The 24,469-nt window shown below is 37.7% G+C and overlaps 1 protein-coding gene and 1 pseudogene across 8 annotated transcripts in view; both read left to right on the plus strand.

Moving 5' to 3' along the window:
* Window positions 1-22,947, plus strand: part of LOC147821669 (proteasome maturation protein pseudogene) — a 169,088-nt pseudogene extending 146,141 nt beyond the window's left edge.
* Window positions 1-24,469, plus strand: part of Mtus2 (microtubule associated scaffold protein 2) — a 716,842-nt gene that overhangs the window by 146,481 nt on the left and 545,892 nt on the right. The gene's annotated exons all lie outside the window — the stretch shown is intronic.

The raw sequence follows: 24,469 nt of genomic DNA on the forward strand, positions 1-24,469 counted from the left end.
TTAGGTATACAATGCATTTTCATTTATCATTGGGAACTTGTACCTTTACATGATGTATATTGTTTCTTATTTTTTCCCCATTCCCTGCCCTCCCTTCACCCCCTCCACCCTTCCCTATTTACAAAGACTTTGCTTCCATTTTTTTCCATTTCTTATAATTTTTGCTTTCCCTTCTTTCCTTTCTCCTACCCCTCCCAATTACCCTACCCCTTTAGACCTTTTGTTCCTATTTAACATTATCAATTATTCCTTTTAATCATTGGTACATTTTAGGTATACAATATAATGGTGTTCATCATTGGAAATTTGCACCTTTACATAATCTTGCTTGGTTCTTATTTTTCCCCCTTCCCTTGCCCTCCCTTCAACCCCTCCATCCCTCCCTATTTACAAAGATTTTGTTTCCATTTTTTTCATTTTCTTATTATAATTCCATTCCCTTTTTTCTTTCCCCTACCCCTCCCACTTCCCCTTTGTCCCCTTTCTTCCTATTTCAAATTATGTATTATACCTTTTAGTCCTTATTTACACTTTCAGTTTCTCTCACTAGAGAAACTATTTGATATTTACATGTGTGTCCTATTTATTTCATTTAAGAGTATCCCCTCAATTTGCATCCATTTAGCTATGTCTCTAATTTCTCAGTTTTTAAAAAATTCAACCTTTATTTAAACTTTTTCCCCCTGTTTTTGACCATTTGTGTTTCTTTTTATTTTGTGTATCCTTTTATTGGTACATTTTAGGTGTACAATATAATGACATTCAGCATTGGAGATATGCACTTTTACATATTCTCTTGGTTCTTATTTTTTCCCACTTCCCCTGCCCTCCTTTCAATGCCTCTATCCCTCCCTATTTACAAAGACTTTGTTTCCATTTTTTTCATTTTCTCATATTAATTCCATTCCCTTCTTTCCTTTCCGCTACCCTTCCCACTTCTCCCTCCCCTTTGCCCCTTTTCTTACTATTTCACATTATCTATTATACCTTTTAGACCTTATTTACACTTTCAGTTTCTCACACTAGAGAAACTATGTGGTATTTACACATGTGTGTCCTGTTTATTTCACTTCAGAGTGTCACCTCAATGTGCATCCATTTAGCAATAAATGTCTCTAATTTCTCATTTTTGATGGCTCAGTAGTACTCCATTTTATTAAAAAACCCCACATTTTCTTGATCTAGTCTCCAGTTGATGGGCATTTGGGCTGTTTCCAAGTTTTAGCTATCACAAATTGTGGTGCTATGAACATGGGTGCACATATATCACTGTGATATGATTCTTTTAATTCTTTGGGGAAGATACCCAGCAGGGGAATAGCTGGGTCAAATGGGACTTCAAGTCCTAGTTCTTTGAGGTATTTGCATACTGATTTCCACAGTGGTTGCACCAGTCTACACTCCCACCAGCAGTGGAGCAGTGTTCCTCTTTCCCCACAGCCCCACCAGCATTTGTTATTGTTTGATTTCATGATAGCAGCCATTCTTTCTGGAGTGAGGTGGAATCTCAGCACTGTTTTCATTTGCATCTCTCGAATGACCAGTGATGTTGAACATTTTTTCATATGTGTATTTGCTATTTCTACTTCTTTTTCTGAGAAATGTCTGTTCATTTCAGATGCCCATTTTTGGATTGGGTCTTTAAATTTGGGAGGTCTGATTTTTTTTAAGTTCTTTATAGATTCTAGATAGTAGGACTTTGAGGATCAGTAGGTGAAGATTTTTTTTCCCACATGGTGAGTTGTCTCTTCACACTGCTGGTGGTTTCTCTTGCTGTGCAGAAGCCTTTTAATAAGAAGAGATCCCACTTGTTGATTGTTTGTGCTAGTTCACGGGCAACTGAGGTTTTGTTCATAAATCTTTTCCTACACCAATGTCTTCCAGAGTTCTACCTAACCGCTATTCCAGCCAGTTTATTGTTTCTGTTTTAATATTTAGATCTTTAATCCATTTTGATTTTAGTTTAGTGTATGGTGAGAGATATAGGTGTAGTTTTCATCTTTGACAAGTTGAAACCCAATTTTTCAAACACAATTAATTAAAGAGGCTATCTTTCCTCCAGTGAGGGTGTTCGGCTCCTTTCTGAAATATGAGGTGGCTGAGTGTGTCTGAAGTTGCATCTTTGAATCTGTTCCACTAGTCTTCAGTTCTGCTTCTTTGCCAATACCATGCTGTTTTAATCACAGTAGCTTTGTAGTATAGTTTCAAGTTGGGGATTGTGATACCCCCTGCCATGTTTCTGTTACCTAGAATTCCTTTTGTTATTCTGGGTCTCTTCTTGTTCCAAATGAATTTTTGGATTGTTTTCTCAAGGTCAGTAAAGTATACTGTTGGGATTTCAATTGGGATTGCACTGAATCTATATAGCAGTTTTGGAAGTATGGCCATTTTCACTATGTTAATCCTTCCTACCCTGGAACAGGAGATGTCTTTCCATTTTCTGGTATCATTTTCAGTCTCTCTTTTCAGAGTGCTATAGTTTTTAGGGAAAAGTTCTTTGATTACTTTTGTTAGGTTGATTCCTAGTCATTTCTGTTTTTTGGATGCTATTGTGAACGGAATTGTCTTATTTCTCTCTCAGTCAATCTGCTGTTCGTGTAGAGGACAGCTGTTGATTTTTGTGTGTTGACCTTGTAACCAGCTACTTGACTGAATTTAGTTATTAAATCTAGAAGACTTTTGGTAGAGTTCTTGGGGTCTTCTATATAGAGTATCATGTCATCTTCAAATAATGCTAATTTGATTTCTTCATTTCCTATCTGTATTTCTTTTATTTCTTTCTCTTGTCTAATTGCTGTGGCTAGTATTTCCAAACCTATATTGAAAAATAATGGTGATAGCGGACATCCTTGTCTTGTTCCTGACTTTAGTGTGAAAGTTTTCAGTTTTTGACCATTTAGTATGATATTGGCTGTTGGTTTTTCATAGATGGCTTTTATGAGATTGAGGTAGAGAACATCTATTCTAATTATTTGTAGGGTTTTTATCAGAAATGCATGTTGGATTTTGTCAAATGCTTTGTCTGCATCTATGAAGATAATCATATTGTTTTTGTCCTTGGCTCTATTGATATAGTGTATTACATTGATTGATTTGCATATGTTGAACCATCCCTGGATCCCTGGGATGAATCCCACTTGATCAGGTTGTATGATCTTCTTGATGATCTTCTGTATTCTATTTGCCAGGATCTTATTAAGGATTTTTGTATCTATGTTCATTAGTGAGATTAACCTATAGTTCTCTTTTTCAGTTGGGTCTTTCTCTGCTTTGGTGATCAAGGTGATGCTTGGATTTCCAGGAATGAATTTGGAAGTATTGCTTCCCTTTCTATTTCATTGAAGTGTTTAAACAGTAGTAGCAGTAGTTCCTCTCTAAATGTCTTGTAGAATTCAGCAGTGAAACCAGTAGGACCTATGTACATCAATCTGGGTTGGAGGCTCTTTTACTTTAGGGTTTGGAATACATCACTCCAAGGTCTTCTCGCCTTGAAGGTTTGCATTCAGAAGTCTGCTGTGATTCTGATGGGCTTTCCTTTCTATGTGATTTGTTTGTCTTCTCTAACTGCTTGTAAAACTTTGTTCTTCTGTTGGGTTTCTGGAATCTTGACAATTATATACCTATGTGTAGATTTTTTTTTTGATCAAGACAATTTGTAGTCCTATATGCCTCACTTATGTCTATGTCAAGTTCTTTTCCCCTGCTTGGGAAGTTTTCTGCCATTACTTCTGTAAACAGTTATTTTTATGTCATCTGCCCTGTCTTGTTTCTTCATTGACTACAGTCAGTCTTATGTTATTCTTCTTTGCATCATCTAGCAGCTCCTCAATTGATTTCTCATGGTCCATTGCAATTTTGGAGGAAGTTTTCTTTTCCTGGTCACTAATTCCCATCTTATCTTGTATATCTGAAATTTTGGCCTCACATTGGCTCATTCTGCTGTGTAGACTTTCAATGGAGTTTCTGATCTCCTGGAAAACTGTTTGCATCTCTTTAATGGATTCTATTTGTTTCCTGTGTTGGGATTCCATCATGTTCCCTAGCTCCTGTCTATATTTATTAATCATGTCTTGCACTAGGAGCACAATCTCTGCTGTTATCTTAGAAATTATTTCTAATTTCATTTTTTCCATTTCCTCTTTTGTTGCCAGTTCGGGGAGTCCAGGTGGTTGAGTATCAGTGTGTTCCATGTCAATTCCCTTTTGGGTTTCTTAGGTGATCTGGAAGGCTGGTTTTGAAAGTTGTTTTCCTGTCTTCTCATTTCAAGAGAAGGAGTGGTGGTTCTGTTGGTGCCCACGCAGCTCACCTCCTCTGAGCTGGGAGCAGTGGAACGGTGGCCTGGAGGCCCCTTCCTGTGGGCTGGGCATGGTAGAATGGCCTCCATTTCTTTCTTATGCTGGGCATTCTTGGCTTCCAGCATATTTCTAAGCTCATCTATTTTTTTTTATCTGTTTTTGTTCTAGAGCCTCTAATCATGTCTTTCACTCTGCTCACCATCTCTGTAGTTATCTGGGAGATTATTTCTGTTTTGAATTTTTCTAGAGCCTCATTCATCTGTTTTGTTGATTCCTGTGCTATCATTTCAGGGTATCCAGGTGGTTTATTATCTGACTTCTGCACCTCGTTTCTCCCAGACTTTGCTTTTTGTGGGTTGGAAGTCTGAGTTTGTGCCTTACTTATATGTCTCCTCATTTTTTTTTTTTTGGTGCTGTCCTTGCTTTAGTTCCTGGGTTGATGCTTTGAAGTTGCTTACTGTAAGTATCTTTGTTGATGTATTTAGAACCCTTATGGAATGATTGCTTCTCAGAAGTGTCTTCCAGATAAAACTGATCCTTAGGTTTTGAGTCTCTAATGACTCTGAGGCTATCTCATTTTCTTTATACCTGGACAACTGATTAGATTAATCACAACACCTTAGCCCAAGTGATACAATCAGCAACACAATAGCATCAAGTACCTCTTAGAAAATGACAGTTTGTGGTAGTTATTAATGTATCACCTTTAACTGTGTGAATTAGATAAAAATCAAGGACCAACCCAATGTATGTTTATAGTGAATAAACTCCTCAATATAGGAACTTTACCCTTCAGAATGAGGAGTTAGGTGGAATTGGGTATGGGGGAATAGGTAGGCAGAAGAATAGTGGAAGGTTAGCAGTGAGGCTTGAGGACTCAGTTGAGAGAAGAAAAGAGAAGAAAAGAAAAATAAAGAAGAAATACAAATTAGGGCCAGAATAGGAACACAAAGGGACATGAAGAACAGTGTGGGACAGCAAGGGAGTGAGGGAGAGAGAGAGAGAGAAAGGAAAGAGAAAATAAAAAAATAAAAAAATAAAAATTTAAAAAATTTTAAGAGCAGAAAAAGAAGAAAAAAATTAAAAGTAAGAGCAAAAAAAATATTGGTACTTTTGAAAATGACAAAAGATAAAAGTGAAGGGCCTCCTTCAGGGTATTTCTCTGCTGTCACAATAGACAACGTGGGCAGCAGTGTGCAGATATAAGTCAGTGTGTCTCAGCAAGTCAGTCACAGACCTGTGAGATTCAGGGTGATTCCTGGTTGCAAGTCCCAAGTTGACCTCCCTGTCCTCCCACAGGGTTGAACTGTGCAAGGCTCTACTGCAGGATCCAGCTGCCTTTCCCCTGAAGATAGACCAGGTTCAGATAGGAGGTGATGATCCCTCCAACTTACCAAGTATGGTGGTCTGGTGTGCCTTTATTGCAGAGATTCTCCTCACTTTTCCAGTGGACTTCAGTTTTCATCAGGGGGCCTGAGAGAGGCACTCTATTGATCACTTCTGCAGTTTAGGACAGTGGCCTTTATGTCCCCCTGTGTCCGTGTAGTGTGGAACCAGGTAGGTGGTGGGTGTGCCAGGGGTTCCTCACTGGCTCCTGGTTGCAAGTGGGTGTGGCCGGCTCCTGGTCGCAAGGTGGGCGTGGCCTGCCAGACGGAGCTGGTCTCAGTCACCCACAGGGTGCTCTGCCAGCATGGCCCTGCTGGCATGGCTCCTTGGGCGGTTGGTGCGCATGCCTGGGGGTTCCTCACTGGCTCCTGATCTTATTCTTATACATAAACCATTTAATTCACTTAATGAATACTGGTGTTTAAAAAAAAATTATTAATTTTATTGGTACATTTTAGGTATACAATATAACAACATTCATCATTGGAAATTTGTACCTTTACATATTCTATCTTGGTTCTTATCTTTTTCCCCCATTTCCCCGCCCTCCCTTCAACCCCTCCACCCCTCCCTATTTATAAACATTTTATTTCCATCTTTTCGTTTTCTTAAATTAATTCCATTCCCTTCTTTCCTTTCCCGTACCCCTCCCACTTCCCCTTCCCCTTTGCCCCTTTTCTTCCTATTTCACATTATCTATTATACCTTTTAGTCCTTATTTACACTTTCAGTTTCTCACACCAGAGAAAAAAGACACACGTGTCCTATTTATATCGGTGTTTCTTTTGCACTGTTCTTTCTCTCCAAAGTGCATTATAACTCAGTCAAGTAAGAGATAATTTCCTTATTCTAATAGAGGAAGAAAACATTCAGTAATTTGTAGTTCATAGAGGTAAATTTAGAACTGTGATATTAAACTTACTCTTAGGATCCACATCTTCTCTCCCAGAAGCACAGATGCACATGCTCTCTGCTATCTTATGTCAGGAATTGATCCAAACACCATGGTCATCAGGAATATAGTCTCTTCTACATGACGTTAAACTCTATGGTGTGTCATTCACCAATTATTAGCCTAGGTTTCTTGCAAAAGCAGGCCGCTTGGGCATGATTTCTGAGCACAGCTTATTTCCTGAGACGAACAAATGCTCTGACTCATGTTAGAATTGCCAATGCTGGTTATTCTGCAACAACGATAGAATAGGAAAAAAATTCAAAGTGCTTATTAGGCATCCACATTTAACCTGTTCTTCCTGCTTAATTAGCACAGTAGTTTGAATTCCCAGCTTCCAACTTGTCTGTGATCTCAGGCACCCCCTGGGTAGTGAGTTCATAAAGTCACTAAGAGAGGGATGATCCAGCAGTCTGCAGTTGGCACAGGCCACCTGCTTTCTCAGAAGCCTATTGCGTGCTTGATCTATCTTAATTAAGGTAAAATAAATCTATAAATATTGTGGCACTCCATGCTGTTTGAGATCTTTTATGCCCAACTTCAGCCAGTTGGAATATGAGGAAAAAATTGTTAGCCAGAAGGACCTTAGTACAGCCCAAACAAATGTTGGAAAATTTGTGTATGATGTAGAGAGTGTGTTATTCTTGGTCTGTTTACTGTTGTTTAAAAATATCTCCAAAAGATTCAACTGTCTGGTTTCTGAGTTTACACACTGTTGAAGTAAAAGATTATAAGGTATGGGGATTCTCTGGGGGCAGCAACACTGACAAGAGTGAGAAATAGAAAACAGAACCAGTAATTATAGGAACTTCCAAAACTGGGTCAATAAGTCCCATTTAACAGAATGGCAAATAAGTAGCAAACTCAGAGGGCATCCTGAGTAATAAACTTACAGTTGTGAATATCTGTATTGCAATTTTTTCAAAAAACTTAGTTTTATGAGCCTATGTTTTGAAAGAAAATGGCTGTGCATAGTTCAATTTAAAGTTACTTCTACGTTTAAGATTTCACAAATAGATTCATTTTTTAAAAATTGTATTTAAAAAACAAACTGTCCTTCTGCTTCTTGGAAGATGGTAGGGAAACTTTTCCCCCTATTCCTTAGATACTACTGGAACTGTTGGACTTTATTTATTGATTTATTTATCTTCCAAACCTAGAGAATATGGCTTCTGAGCCAAGATAACCTCTGCTATGAAGTGTAGGGGAATATATCCTAATTTATGTTTTCATTTTTTAAGACATTTTCATAGTTTATTGGTACATTTTAGGTATACAATATAATGACGTTCATCATTGGAAATTTGCACCTTTACATAGTCTCTCATGGTTCTTATTTTTCCCCCTTCCCCTGCCCTCCCTTGAACCCCTGCATCCCTCCCTATTTACAAAGACTTTGTTTCCTTTTTTTTCATTTTCATATTAATCCCATTCCCTTCTTTCCTTTCCCCTACCCCTCCTACTTCCCCTTCCCCTTTGCCGCTTTTCTTCCCATTTCACATTATCTATTATACCTTTTAGTCCTTATTTACACTTTCAGTTTCTCACACCAGAGAAACTATTCGGTATTTGCACATGTGTCCTATTTATTTCACTTAAGAGTATCACCTCAATGTGCATCCATTTAGCAATAAATGTGTCTAATTTTTCATTTTTTATGGCTGTAGTAATCCACTTTATAAAAAAACTACATTTTCTTTATCCAGTCTACAATTCCTGGGCATTTGGGCTTATTCCAAGTTTTAGCTATTACTATTGCTGCTATTGGCTGGGATTTAGCTCAGTGGTTCTGACACCTGCCTTGCAAGTGCAAGGTCCTGAGTTCAATTCCCAGTAACAAAAAAAAAAGGAAAAATAAAAACTGTGCTACTATGAACATGGTTGTACATATATCACTGTGCTGTGATTCTTTTAACTCTTTGGGGAAGATACCCAGCAGGGGAATAGCTGGGTCAAATGGGACTTCCACTCCTAGTTCTTTGAGGTATCTCCATACTGATTTCCACAGTGGTTGAACCAGTCTACACTGCCACCAGCAGTACAGGAGGGTTCCTCTTTCCTCACAGCCCTGCCAGGATTTGTTATTGGTTGATTTCATGATAGCAGCTATTCTTTCTGGGGTAAGGTGGTATCTCAGTGTTGTTTTCATTTGCATCTCTTGAAAGACTATTGATGTTGAACATTTTTTCATATGTGTATTTGCTCTTTTTACTTCTTTGTGTGAGAAATATCTGTTCTTTTCAGATGCCCATTTTTGGATTGGGTCTTTAAATTTGGGAGGTCTGATTTTTTAAGTTCTTTATAGATTCTAGATAGTAGACCTTTTTCTGAGGAACAGCAGGTGGAAATGTTTTCCCACATCGTGGGTTGTCTCCTCACATTGTTGTTGGTTTTCCTTGCTGTGCAGAAGCTTTTTAATAAGAAGAGATCCCACTTGTTGATTGTTTTTGCTGGTTCATGGGCAACTGAGGTTTTGTTCATAAAATCTTTTCCTACACCAACGTCTTTCAGATTTCTACCTAACCTCTGTTCCAGCCGGTTTATTGTTTCTGTTTTAATATTTAGATCTTTAATCCATTTTGATTTTAGTTTAGTGTATGGTGAGAGATATAGGTGTTGTTTTCATCTTTGACAAGTTGAAACCCAATTTTTCAAACACAATTAATTAAAGAGGCTATCTTTCATCCAGTGAGGGTGTTTGGCTCCTTTCTGAAATATGAAGTGGCTGAGTGTGTCTGGTGTTGCATCTTTGAATCTGTTCCATTGGTCTTCAGTTCTGCTTCTTTGCCAGTGCCATGCTGTTTTAATCACAGTAGCTTTGTTGTATAGTTTCAAGTTGTAGATTATGATGCCCTCTGCTATATCTCTGTTGCATAGAATTCGTTTTGTTATTCTGAGTCTCTTCTTGTTCCAAATAAATTTTTAGATTGTTTTCTCATGGCCTGTGAAATATGCTGCTGGGATTTCAATTGGGATTGCATGGAATCTATGTAGCAGTTTTGGAAGTATGGTCATTTTCACTATGTTGATCCTTCCTATGCAGGAGTAAGGGATGTCTTTCCATTTTCTGATATCATTTTCAAGCTCTCTTCAGAGTGCTATAGTTTTCAGAGAAGAGATCTTTGCTTTCTTTTGTTAGGTTGATTCCTAGGTTTTCCAGTTTTTTGGCTGCTATTGTGAAAGGAATTGTTTGCCCTAATTCTCTCTCAGGGAGTCTGTTGTTCGTGTAGAGGACAACTATTGATTTTTGTGTGTTGACCTTGTAACCAGCTACTTGACTGAATTTGGTTATTAAGTCTAGAAGACTTTTGGTGGAGTTCTTAGGGTCTTCTATATAGAGTATCATGTCATCTGCAAATAATGACAATTTGACTTCTTCATTTCCTATCTTTATTCCTTTTATTTCTTTCTCTTGTCTAATTGCTGTGGCTAATGTTTCCAAGACTATATTGAACAGGAGTGGCAATAGTGGACATTCTTGTCTTTTTCCTGAATTTAGTGTGAGGGATTTCAGTTTTTGACCATTTAGTATGATATTGGCTGTTGGATTTTCATAGATGGATTTCATGAGATTGAGGAAGAAACCATCTATTCCAATTTTTTGTAGGGCTTTTATCATAAATGTGTTTCGGATTTTGGTAAATGCTTTTTCTGCATCTATTGAGATAATCATATGGCTTTTGTCCTTGGCTGTTTTGATATAGTGTATTACATTGATTGATTTGCATATGTTGAACCATCCCTGGATCCCTGGGATGAATCCCACTTGGTCAGGGTGTATGATCTTCTTGATGATCTTCTGCATTCTGTTTGCTAGTATGTTGTTAAAAAGATTTTTCATCTATGTTAGTGAAGTTGGCCAATAATTCTCTTTTTTGGTTGGGTCTTTCTCTGCATTTGGGATGAAAGTGATGCTTGCTTCTAGGAAAGAATTTGGGAATATTGCTTCCCTTGAAATTTCACTGAAGGGTTTAAACAGTAGTGGCAATAGTTCTCTGTTAGAATTCAGCAGTGAAGGCATTGGAAACCAGGCTTTTCTTAGTTGGTAAGTTTTTAATTACATTTTCAATGTCATTGATTGATACTGGGTTGTTTAGAACTTTTAGGTCTTCATTCAACACTGATAATTCATAATTGTGTAGAAATCTATCCATTTTGTTCTTTGTTTTCCATCTTATTGGTGTATAGTTTAAGTAGATATTGATGATTCTCTGGATTTCTGTTGGGTCCCTTTTACATTCACCCTTTTCATTCCTAATTGTAGGATTTGGGCCTTTTCTTTCCTTTTTCTGATAAGGTTGGCTAAGGGTTTGTCAATTTTGTTTATTCTTTTGAAGAACCAACTCTTGGCTTTATTGATTTTTTTGTCTTGTTCTCTTAGTCTCCATTGCATTGATTTTTGCTCTGATCTTTGTAATTTCCTCCCTTGTATGAGCTTTGGATTTGTCCTGCTCTTCTATTTCTAGATTCTTGAGGTTCAGTGTCAAGTTGTTTAATTGGGCTCACTCTGTTTTCCTAATATTAGTATTTATTGCTATGAATTTCCCTCATAAGACTATTTTCATTGTGTTCCATAGATTCCGATATGTTGTATTGTCATTGTCATTTAATTGCAGGAATTGTCTGATTTCTTCTTTAATTTTCTCTGTGACCCCTTGGTTATTCAAAAGTGTCTTGTTCATTTTCCATGTGTTTATGTAATTATTGCAGTTTCTTTTACTATTGATTGTAGGGAACAGGGGAAGGGGATGTTACCAGAACCTCTGCAGTAAGTCCTAGTCTCCCGCGAGCCAAGGCAGCACACGGTGAATTACAGGAAAGGTAGAAAAATGAGATGAGAAGAAGGTGAGCTTTGGGTCTGATCAGTGCTACTGCTACCCCCTAGCTTGCAGCACCTTTTATTCAGTACATGGGGAAACAGATGTAACAAGTGAAATGCAGAGTTCAGTATTTCACCTTGGGATAAACAAGGTGTAACAAAAGGCTGAGGGGCAGTGGAAATCTAAGAACAATGAGGAACTATGTAGATGAAGATTTGGTTCCTCCCTGGCACCTCGGTCTAGCAGGTGTGGTCTTGTCCTGGAGCATTACAGCATTGCAGGATCACTGAGGTCTCAGTTGTGACTGGAGGCCAAAATGCAGTTATGTCTGGAATGTCATAGCTGGCCTGTAGGCAGGAGAACTAGGCCTACTCAAATGATTTTTCCCTAGAATTATGTAGCATTGCTCCCAACATATCTCCCTTTCTTTTTGTTTTATGTGAAGGTGTTTTCAGGAAAAGTTGAGCACACACAACAATAGCTTGACCCTATATATTGTGAGGATCTATAGTGTGTTTGACTGGCTTAGCTGTCTATAATAAGCATAATTTCTATTAATTGGGGCTGTAAAAGTATGAAAAATCAAATAATAAATTTTTTTTTAAACAATGTTGGCTAAAAAAACTTAAAACTTTTGTTGAACTCAAATAGCTATTGTCTTATATGGTTACACTTTTCTACTGGATGTTCAAGACCAAGTTATGGTGAGACCTAATTAAATAAAGTCAATCTCTTGCTATCTTAACAAGGTCAATTAAGTCTCCACAGGCACTGTTCTTGGAACCATGCATAGAGCCTCTTAACTCCTCTGTCAGTGTCAGCCATCCATCAGGATATGTCACGGCCTTGCTTGACCATGTTGCTTTCTGCAAAAGCATGGGAGATTTTTTTTTCCTCCAGGTGACATTCTTTTGGCACACTTTTTGTTGGATCTTACCGTTTTGGTGTTCAACAACCTCCCTGCTCAGGAGGTTGGGTGACTCACCAAAGATGTAGGATCTTGGAGAAGGTTCCCTCATGTCCTGGATCTTTTTGTAGTAGTTGACCTTGGAGGGTCAGGGCCAAAATATTGGCTACCATCTTAGCCCAGATACCTTTTTAGTTCTGGTCTCTAAACTTTGGTTATTGAACACCCAGAAAAGAAGATCAATAACATTAGTGTTGTAAGAGGAGTAGTGAACTCAATTATTATAATTTTACCTGGATATTAAGCATTTTGGAATAAAAATATAGTTTAAAAACTGTTATTATTGCCAATCATGTTTGTTCTTGTGGTTGAATCCCTAAGTAGCTATCTTTTTATAGGATGTCATCTAAGGAAAATATATCAGCCTACAAGTGTGCCTATTATCATAGGTGGCTGGAGCATAAGAGAAGGGCAACTATCTGAATCAAAAGGTTATTACCATAAACAATGTTAGAAGACCCATACAATTAGAGGGCATAAATACATTTTGTACACCAGAAAAGGAGCAGTAATAAATATTACAGTTATATAAAACATTATGTTCTTCAATGTAGTTTGGTACCAAAAGCATCTTTCTCATAACACTCTTTTGTTTATACCACAGAAATCAATCTTTTGAAGATGACCAATGTAGACATATCACAATAACATATTCAGGACTTAACCAATGTAAGGATTTTTATAATAACATATTTAGTTCTTAAATGTCAATGATAACCAATGTCATCAATTTATAATAACATTTAGAATTTAAACTTCAATGATAACCAGTGTAATCAATTTATAATAACATATTGAGACAATATTTGTTGCGGTGTGTCTCCCATAAGATTATGAAAATTACTAGGGGTTCCCTTTAGTGAATTAAGACCAGAATAATTATTTTCTGGGTGGCCACTTCTTTATTCACCAAAGGGAGTACCCGCAGTCTCTATTTACTTTGACAAACAAATAATAAAAAAAAATATATCTCCTTATTTTACAACTACTTATTGCAATTTGATTATTGGATGTTGGTGACAATACACATTACTTCTATAAAATAAATCTCGGTGGCACTTTGATCAATTAGCAACCTGGGAAGGAGGGCATGCCTTTAATAACATTTATCTGTAAGCCAATTTAATAATAGGTGAATATCTTTTAAGAAAAAAAATTTCTTTTTCAAAAGGTGAAAAGGAAAAGAGAAAACCAAAAAAATTGAGTTCAACTGTACAAACAGACAGACAACAGACAAACATATAAGACAATTTATAAAATTAGAGTGCACTCAAATATATTTGGCCAAATTGAATTATAATATCCTTTTTATGATTATTAGATTTATAATTGTATGACCGGTCAAAAACTTTGGTATAGTCAATTAACAGAGATCTCTTGAAATTAGAATCAGCAGGAATGAAAGTGCTTTTATACCTGTAAATATAAAAAGAACATTTTAAAGTTGTCCCCCCCTTTTTAAAATTTTTTACCATAAATCTATAATTATTATTCCTCTGAGGGCATCATCTCAGTCTTGGACCTCGCTGTGGATTTGTTGGTCATCGCTGGTGAGGTGGGTCACTCAGGTGCTGCTGGCTCATAGCTCTCAGCGGGGTGCTATCCCTGGTCTTTGAAATGTTGGTGGTTCCACCAGTGTGACCCACAGTCTCACGTTCTGGGAGGGCAGCCACAAGGTTTTCTCATCTGTTAGGACACAGGCAAAACCTCTCCCCCAAGTTATTAAGGCAGGAGGAATTTTTTGACATATGGCCTTTTGTAATCTTAAAAACAAGTTAATAATTTAGGTTCTAAGGTAGAGCAGACCATAAGCTCCTTCCAGTCTTTGAGTCAACCAAACTGCATAAGAGGAATCACTTAAAATATTAAGAGGTTAGGGAGGGAAGTTTTCAATCACAAATATAATGGCTAGCAACTCTGACCTCTGAGCAGAGAGTCTAGGTGTAGGTAACATACAGCTAAAGGAAGAGCTCCAAATTGCTGCTTGGCCCTGAGAGGAGCCATAGGTGAAATAGATTGAGGCACCTTGCAGTGGCTGAAATTGAGTAGTCTTGGGGAGAATAAACTCATGTCGCGAAAAAGGCTGAAACAGAGGATCACTAGGGTAATGATTATCTATGTGTCCAATGAAATCTGTAAAGGCTACTTGCCAATTTAAAGCAGTTTGTAGCAGCATCTGCATTTGAGCCTTATCAATTGGGACAATGATGAAATGAGGGTCAGCACCAAATAATTGTCGGGTACAATTAGGTCCCAAGGAAACTATTTTTGTAATTTGCTCAAGATATAATTGTAGAGATTTCACTGTCTGGGTAGATAAAAACAACCATTCCATGGGAAAGACCTGTTTCTCATACCATTGACCTATTAAACCTGTAGGTGAGTGGGGGGTATTAAGCACAAACAGATGAACTGGGTAGTTAGAACTGATAAGAAAACCTGCCAGTTATGTATCCTTTGTTCTATTAATTGTAATTTCCATTGTAAAGGCAAAGCTGCCTTGGGCAGAGAAACCTCTTCAATAGCCCCAACTAAAAATTTTTTTTCGTATCCAATTCCAAGGTGATTATTTTTCTGTTGCTGTTCTGTAGGCTGCATTCCACCCTGAAGTTGCTTGCCTAATCCTATTTCTGGTTCATATCCAATTTTAGACATCATGTGTTGACCCAGTGAGGTTTCAGGGAATCTCTGTTCTTCCAATAAATCTCTGTCCCATAAATTTATAGATATGGGAGCTATGTAAGGACAAATATGTCCCAGTTGGTCATCAGGCCCTTCATAAGGCAGGGAAATGGAGCTCTGCAAAACTTGTTGGGGGGGCGGGGTGCCAAGGCCTACCAGAGATGTTTTAGTTGTTTTTTTCCCCCAAAATGATGGCCAGAAGCATGTGCCAATCACGGACACGTTCACACCTGTGTCTATCAGTCCCGTAAAGAATTTGCCATTCAGTTTAATTTTGCACATGGGCCTGTTTTTGGAAATCTCTTGGGTGAAATAAATCTCTTCTTGAGGAATTTCTGGCCGAGGATCCTCTCAGGAATTTTTAAAGCTAACATTATTTAATTTTGGTTTAGGCAAAAGCAACAATTGTGCAATATAATCTCCTTGTTCTACTACCCAAAGTCCTGTGGAGCTAACAGGAACACACAATTCAGAGGTACAATCAGAATCAACAATAGCCGGAATAATAGTAATGTCTTTCAAAGTTAGAGAGAATTTTCCAAGTACCAAACCAATTGTTCCAGGGGGTGGGGGTGGGGTCCATGAATTCCTGTGGGGACAGATACCAGAGTCTCACCTCCCAGCAGGTGAACTCTGTGAGCAGCAGGAAGATCTATTCCTGAGCTCCCCAGTTTCCCCTGACGAGGGAAGAAATGTCCCTCCGGACACCCATGCTGTCTGATTTTGTACTTGTGCATGGGTCTGAACTGGGTACTGCTGACTCAGGGGGACTGATGTCCCCTGGCCCTGATCCCCTATTGTTTCCTGAGCCCAATTTCCATTTTCCTGGCAGCAGTGTGCCATCCTTATCATATTTGGAGTGGTAGGCTTTAGCCCAATGAATGCCTTTTTGGCATCGAGGGCAAAGGCCAGGCGATAACTTATTTTCTCTGGATGCCTGACTCAGTGGCTCTGGGTCAGCTTGTAAAGCCACTTTCATTTTGCAGCTTTTTCTGAGATGCCCCGATTTTCCACAATTAAAACATTTTAAATCGCTGTGTGTACCATGTAAATGTTGGGAGATGGCTTGAGCCGTCAGAGCCGAATTGTATAAAGGAGATCCAATATTCTGGCATGCCTTAATATATGCTCCAAGATCTTTAGAGGAGCGAACAGGATTTATTGCCTGTTTGGAATTCATATTAGCATTTTCATAGGCTAGCTGTAAGATCAGGATATCTGCTGCCTGGGAATTAGAAATCTGTCTCCTAATAGTTTGTTGTAATCTCGCTATAAATTCTGTGTAAGTTTCCAATGGTCCTTGCATGATTTGAGTAAAAGATTTCGTCAGCGCACTATCAACTGGCACAGAAGCCCAAGCCCTTTGCAGGAGGTCCTCTAGCTGGTGAAAGAGTAATGCTGGGCAACAGGCCTGCCTGCTTAAATCCGAAAAGTCACCAGTGCCTGAGAACATGTCGATGGTAACTTCTCTCCACTGAGCATCTCCCTGAGCATTTTTATGAGCCTGTTCCCTGATTAAAGAACTCAGTTCCACCTGAAAGTGGAGATACTGAGCTGGGGATAGGCACGTTTTCGCAAGGTGAAAAACATCATAAGGAACCAGAGAATAAGTCTGAAGTACATTGTCCAACAAACCAACTGTATAGGGGCTTTGGACACCATTAGTTAGCACACTCTGCCTGAGGTACTTTAGGATGTTAAAATCAAATGAGGCATGAACATACATGTCCTGAGGTCTCAGTTGTGACCCTAGGCCAAAATGCAGTTATGTCTGGAATGTCATAGCTGGCCTGTAGGCAGGAGAACTAGGCCTACTCAAATGATTTTTCCCTAGAATTATGTAGCATTACTCTCAATAGTTGATCTCCAATTTCATGGCACTATGGTGTAACAATATACAGGGGATAACTTCAATGCCTTTGCACTTAAACATGTTCTATGAGTGAATATGTGACCCATGTGCAGCTGAAAAGAATGTGTATTCTGATTTTGTGGGGTGGAACACTCTGTAAACATCTTAGTTCATGTGTTCAAGAGTTTGATTGAGTTCTAGTATTTTGTTGCTTATTTTTTGTGTAGTTGATCTATCTATTTGTGACAGTGTGGTATTGAAGTCCCACACTACTATTGTATCAGTGCTTATATGATTTTTTCATGTCCTGCAGTATATTTTTTATATAATTGGGCGCACTAGTGTTTGGTGCATACATGTTTATGATTGTCATCTCTTCCTCTTGGATTGTTCCCTCTACAAGGATGTAGTGTCCTTCTGTGTCTCTCTGCATCAGTGTTGGTTTGAAATCTACTTGATCTGCAAAGAGGATAGCTACTCCTGCTTTTTTTCAGGTTTCTGTCACATGGAGTATTGTTTTCCACCCTTTAACTTTCAGTCTATGAGTTTCTTTTTGAATTAAATGTGTTTCTTGTATGCAGCATATTGTTGCACCTTGCTTCTTGACCCGTTTTGCCAGTCTCTTTCTTTTGATTGGTGAATTGAGACCATTAACATTGATGGTTATAACTGATATGTATTGACTTATCATTGTCATAACTTTTTCTTTTTCTTGAATTCTTCCCCTTTGCATTTAATTTCTTATTGTGCCTGATGGATTCATTCTGCAGGGCTTCCTGGGGTTGTGATCCTCATTGTCTGTTCTTAGGTTATTGTGTAAAATTGTTTGGAGTGCTAGTTTGGTATTAATGAAGTTTCTAAGGTGCTCTTTTTCATGAAAGTAATCTTATTTCCCCATCAATTTTGAATGATAGTTTTGCAAAGTACATCAATCTGGGTTGGAGGCTGTTTTCCTTTAGGGCTTGGAATACGTCACTCCAAGCTCATCTTGCCTTGATGGTTTGCTTTGAGAAGTCTGCTGTGATTCTGATGGGCTTTCCTTTCTATGTGATTTGTTTCTCTTCTCTAACTGCTTATTGAACTTTGTTCTTCTGTTGGGTTTCTGGAATCTTAACAATTATATGCCTATGTGTAGTTTTTTTTTTATCATGGCTAGTTGTCATCCTATATGCCTCACTTACCTGTATGTCAACTTCTTTTCCCCTGCTTGGGAAGTTTTCTGTCATTACGTCTGTGAACGGTTTTTTTTTTTATGTCATCTTCACTCTCCTGTTTCTTCATTGACTCCGATCAGTCTTATGTTATTCTTCTTTTGATCATCTAGCATGTGCTGGGTTGATTTCAGTTTTAAAACAATTTTTCTTTTCCTGGTCACTAATTGCAATCTTATCTTCTATATCTGAAATTCTGTCCTCATATTGGCTCATTCTGCTGCCCAGATTTACAATGGAGTTTCTAATCTTCTGGAAATCTGTTTGCATGTGTTTTATGGATTCCATTTGTTTCCTTTGTTGGGATTCCATCATGTTCCTCAGCTCCTCTCTAGATTTATTAATCATGTCTTGCACTATGAGCACAGTCTGTGCCTTTATCTGAGAAATTACTTCTGATTTCATTTTTCCCAGATACCTCTTTGGTTACCAGCTCAGGGAGTCCAGGTGGTTGAGTACCAGTGTTCCATTTCGTTTCTCTTTGGGGTTTCTGTAGGTGATCTGGAAGTCTGGTTCTGAGGCTTGTTTACCTGTCTTCTCATTTCAATGCAGGGTGGTGGTGGGGTGGCTCACCTCCTCTCTGGTGGGATAGGTGGTAAGTTAGCCCAGATGCCTCCTCCTCTGTACTGGGAGTGGTGGTGTGGACTTTATGAAAAAACAGAAGAAATACCTGAAGGAGAGAAGAAGGCAGGCAAGCTCAAGCCTCGAGATCTGAGGAATGAGTGAGGTCCTTGGGTTTTCTTCCTGTCTGATATCTCTGATTCAGAGCACAAGAAGCTGGTGACCAAAATCTTCTAATGGGTACATATGGCAAAGATCCAGGAAAAGCTTATTCTCCGTAGACAAAAGAACAGCAAGAGAGGGAACTTAGATGATCACCAACTTGCTGTATCCAAATACCATGGAAATGATTGCAGCCCCCTTCCAACCAAGTGGGGAGCCTAGGCTGTAATAAATCTGTGATGTAATAAGGCTGTGATATAATAAGGCTGTATTTCAGCTGCCTCCTGCCAGGATGGTGTTAGTGGAGGGAACTTGTACTGTAGATCCCTGTGGTTAGATTCCAGTATCCTGCCCATGATATGACATAGGCCTGAGAAATGCAACTAAAAGACAGAACTAGGAGAGAAAGCTGGGTGACAGGATGACCAATGCCCGTGCAATCGACAAAGGCACTGGTCAGTCCCAGGAGCTGACTTTTATTGGCAATCAATTGGGCTAAAGGCAAGCTACATGCAGTTTCTATGAAAATTAATGTAAGCAAGGCTCATAAAGGACAAGACCAAGTGTTCTCAAATTATGAACAGAATAGACAAAATATATGGTGTAATTAGAACATTGTCCCTCTGTCAGAAGGTTTTAGTTGTGGACATGGAATTTGGGTGAGAGTTACTCTGACCTTAGCATGTAGGCTTCAGCCAGACTCACTTCTCAAAACAATCCAATTGTGGGGTTAACTCTTCACAGCCTGCTTTGGGAATAATCAATATTACAGTCCTCTGCAAACCTGGACTTCCACCCCCCATCTGCGAGTTACAATGGGTCCCTGTCCTCCAAAAGGTGCCGGTGTCAGAGGAAGCCTATGTAGCATTAGCACATTCACCATGCCCAGTGATGATGATGCCATGTACCCTGACCATGTCTCAGCGGAGGCCACCTAGAAAGTCTGAATTTGCATCCCTACAGGAAAAGTTCCTTCCTCCCACTCCAGTTTCCTCTACCAGAGCATTTTCAAAAGGTTTAACACATTCACAACAGGGCCACAATTCATATGTCTTGCTTCCAGACAGCTCTGAACCACCGATGGTATATGCATGACTGTTCCATTGGGTGGCATAGGACAGTCTTGCATGTACCACCAGTGATTCAAGCCAGCAGGAACATGTTAAATAAGAGTCAGCTTCTCACAACACAGTAATAAAGTATGCAAACTGTACAGGCTTCAATAAAGAAGCATTTGTCATACTAAGATCTAGAAAAATCTCAGACTAAAAAAGACAATTGATGCCTATCTATGTTAGTATCACCTGACAATGATTTTAAAACAGCAGCATAAAAAAATAGTTTAACAACACATGAAGATGTTCAAGGGCTTTAAGGAAATGCAAATCAAAACCACAGTGAAACATGTTACACACCCACTAGGATGACTACAGTAAAAAAAAAAGGGCAATAAGAATGTTAATGAGGATGTGGAGGAGCTAGAATCCTGTACATTGTGGGTGACTGTAAAATGATGCATCCACCTTGAAAATCAGTTCAGCTGTTCCTCAAAACTAGACATAGTTACTATATAATTCTAATCCTAGGAATGAAAGTCCATGCAAAAACTTGACTCAGATGCTGATAGCATTGTTCATCATGTTCATAACATGTTCATAGCATTGTTGAATAGTAGAAACAAGAGAAATGTCCATCATTGATGAAGGCATAAAAGAAATATCATATGCCCATATCATGAAACATCTTCCTAGCACAAAAAGGAATGAAATAATTATCCATACAGTAACATGGATGAGCTTTGAAAACATTATGTTACATAAAAGAAGCCAGACAGAATGAGAAACTAGAGACATTTATAGCTAAGTGGATGCACATTGAGACAATACTCTTAAGTGAAATAAATAGCACCCACATGTATAAATACCAAATAGTTTCTCTGGTGTGAGAAACTGAAAATGTAAATAAGGACTCAAGGGTATAACAGATAATGTGAAATAGGAAGAAAAGGTCTAAAGGAATAGGGGAAGTGGGAGTGGTAGGGCCAAGAAAAGAAGGGAAAAGAAAAAATATGAGAAAAGGAAACAAATGGAAACAAAGTCTTTGTAAATAGGGAAGGGTGGAAGGGGTGAAAGGAGGGCATGGGAATGGGGGAAAAACAAGAACCAAGATACATCATGTAAAGGTACAAGATCCCAATGATGAATGTAACTGTATTGTATACCTAAAATGTACCAATAAAGTTAATGTAAAAAACCTCAGACATAGAATGTCATATATCATATGATTCCATTTATACAAAATGATTAAAGTAGGCAAATCCAGAGACAGATAGTAGATTAATGGAAGGGACTGGAGAGAGTGGTGTGAGTGAGTGCTGACGAATATGGTGTTTGTGTTGACATGGCACAGATGTTTTGGAATTAGGTAGCGGTGATAGCTGCCTAACTGTGTGAATGTTCTAAACCCCGAGTTGTTTTAATGTTATTGTGTATAACTTATATCTCAAACGCTTTGCAGTGTTCCAGAGAGAAATTACAAACATGTTTGAAATGAATAAAATAAATATCAACAAAAAACAGAAGATATAAAGAAGAACCAAGTTGAAATTTTAGAACTGAAAAATATAACAAATTTGAATAAAAAAGCTCAGTGGATGTTCTCAATGGAAGAATGAAAGGGACAGAAAGAATCAATAAATTGGAAGATACAATAATAGAAATTATCCAATCTCAGTAATAGAGAGGAAATAAAGGAATTAATTATCAAATTGAACCGAGGGGGTGTTCACAGAGTGGGCTGAAGGTGAATACTGGAGGACTTGGATCTCAGCTAAAGGACAGTATTCCAGTTACTGAACTTGGAGCAAGTGGGCCTTTTGAAAGTCATGATCTTCTGTGGAAAGGTTTTTCTTGTGTGAAAAATGAACTGTTACCAAGTCATCCTCTTGAATTGTCAGAAAAAAATTTCCAGCTCAACCAAGATAAAATGAATTTTTCCACACTAAGGAACATCCAGGGTCTCTTTGCTCCTCTAAAATTACAAATGGAATTCAAGGCTGTACAACAGGTTCAGCGTCTTCCATTTCTTTCAAGCTCAAACCTTTCACTGGATATTTTGAGGGGTAATAATGAGACTATCAGATTTAAAGATATTTTCAATGATCCATTATAAAGTGAACTCATGGGGGAACCACATTTGATGGTGGAATATAAACTTGGTTTACTGTAATACATGTGCTGTTCATGAAGCAGAGGGGCTGCATCTTGTGATAGCTGTCTTTTGTTATAGTTTGATGTACACAACATTAAAAGTACTGACACAGGAGAATTTCTGCTTAATAATATTAGTGATGATTTAAAATTATTTGAGTCTTTGGATTGTGGCTCTGCGACAATTGAAAGCACTAAAGGTAGATGATTTTGAAGCTCCTAATTTATAGTAAAAGAGTAGCCTTCCCTATCTTTCAAAAACTGTTTCCAGTGAATATCAAAAAATTTTCCAGAGGTTCCAACTCACCTACTTTCTAGGTATTCTATCAATTGAATTTTAAATGCCCATTATCAGTATTTGAGCCTACACACTTTCTGGTAGTATCAGAATAAACATATATACAGCAATACCTTGGTTCATGAATGCAGAAGTGTTTAGCAGAGTTTTACTTCTGCTCACAAACTCCTCATTCGATGACAGACAAAACCATGGCCCTGCAGAAACACAAATGCAGCTCTCTTTTCCAAAATCGTAAAACAAATTAAGTGCATAAACCAAGGTACCACTGTAATTGATTTCAGTGGCAGCACTTAAAATTGAGTATAGTAGATGTTTGTTATGTTTTTGTGTAGCTTATTAGAATAATGTTTGCTATATTAATTGTATTTACAATTATAGCTCTACTTTGATCCTGTCATGTTGAAAAGTTCCGAGGTTTTGATTTTGGTCTTATCTTTAAAGTGAAAAAGCCACCAGCAGATGTAGACTTAACAGCTGTACTTCATAAACTTAATATGTACTTAATTTATTACCAGGCAACACTGTCAAAATAAAACTCACTTTTCCTTATTTTTTTTTAAAAAAGAAATTAATTATCAGGCACCTGTGAGTGATATTCCTGTCACTAGAGACCTGGAGAAAGAGGACAGGCAGAAAACTTCCTAAATTTGGCAAAAGTATGATTTACAGATTTAAGAAGCAGAGAAAATGCAACAAAGGATATCACAAAGAAATGCACATCAGGACATACCCTAATCAAACTTCTGAAAATGAAAGACAAGGAAAAAGTATTGCATGTCATATTAGAAAATGACACCTCATCTAAAGAGAAAAAACAAATAGACATCGGATTTCTCTTTAGGAAAAAGCTAGATGCATTATATTTTGCTCCATTATAATTATTTCTATCAACTGCCCCTTCCCATTCTGCTAAAACTTAAAATTTTAAATTATTAAATCTCTGATTATAAAAATAAAATTTCATTGTTGCTAAATTGGCAAATATGATAACATAGAGAAAATGCAAATCACCCATAATCCTACCACTGAGAAAAGCATTGTGAACTTTGTGTGTTTATAGCCAGTCTTTTTATCATACAGTTTTCAAAATTGGGATCGTCTGAGATGTATTGTTTTGCAGTACAGTATAACTTTTTAAATTTTTATGGTAAGAGTTAATCAATTCTTGTTAAATAGTCTTCAGGGACATTTTTTTTTTTTTTTGTGGTACTGGGGATCGAACCCAGGTCCTTGCACTTGTGAGGCAGGCAGCAGAACCACTGAGCTAAAACCCCAGCCCTAGGAACCTGATTTTTAATGGCTGCATAACATTCTATACTCTGGAAAAATTATTTGTTTGATCATTTTGCTCATTTGCCAATTTCTGTTATTTTATTTTTTAAAATAAAATTCATTGTGTGTATTTAAGTTCTGTAGCATGATGTTATGGGACACATAGAAAAAGAGCTACTATATTGAAACAAATTAATGTACCTATTTCACATAGCTGCACATTTTTAAAAAAAATTTTTTGAGCAAGAGCAGCAAAAATATACTCATTTACCAGGAATCCTATATACAGTACAATTTTGTTCCCTATACTCTTCATCCTCATGTTGTACATTAGATCATTAGATTTGTTCATCCTACGTATATGCTGCTTCACAAACTCTCACCTATATCTCCTTTCTTTCCCCCTCTTAATAACTACTATTTTGTTCTTTGTCTCTGTATATATATTTGCATTTTTTTAGATTTCAAATATAAGTAAGATAATGTGATATTTTTCTTTCTGTGTATAGCTTATTTCACTTAACATAATGTTCTCTAGGGCCATCCAGGATTTTGTTCTTTTTGAGACTGAGTAATATTCATATATATGTGTATATATATGTTTCTTTAACTGTTCATACATTGACAGTTGTGTTGTTTCCATATTTGGGCTACTATGCATAATATTATAATGAACATGGGTGTGGATATTCTTTTCAAAGTAGTAGTGTCAATGTCTTTGAGCATATATCCAGAAGAGGGATTACTAGACCATATGGTAGTTTTAATTTCTTTAGAAACCTCCATATTGTTTTCCAAA

Source organism: Heterocephalus glaber, unplaced genomic scaffold (assembly GCF_053883595.1).
Source record: "Heterocephalus glaber isolate CG9 unplaced genomic scaffold, H.glaber_assembly_v1.0 deba00001720, whole genome shotgun sequence".
Taxonomy (NCBI): Eukaryota; Metazoa; Chordata; class Mammalia; order Rodentia; family Bathyergidae; genus Heterocephalus; species Heterocephalus glaber.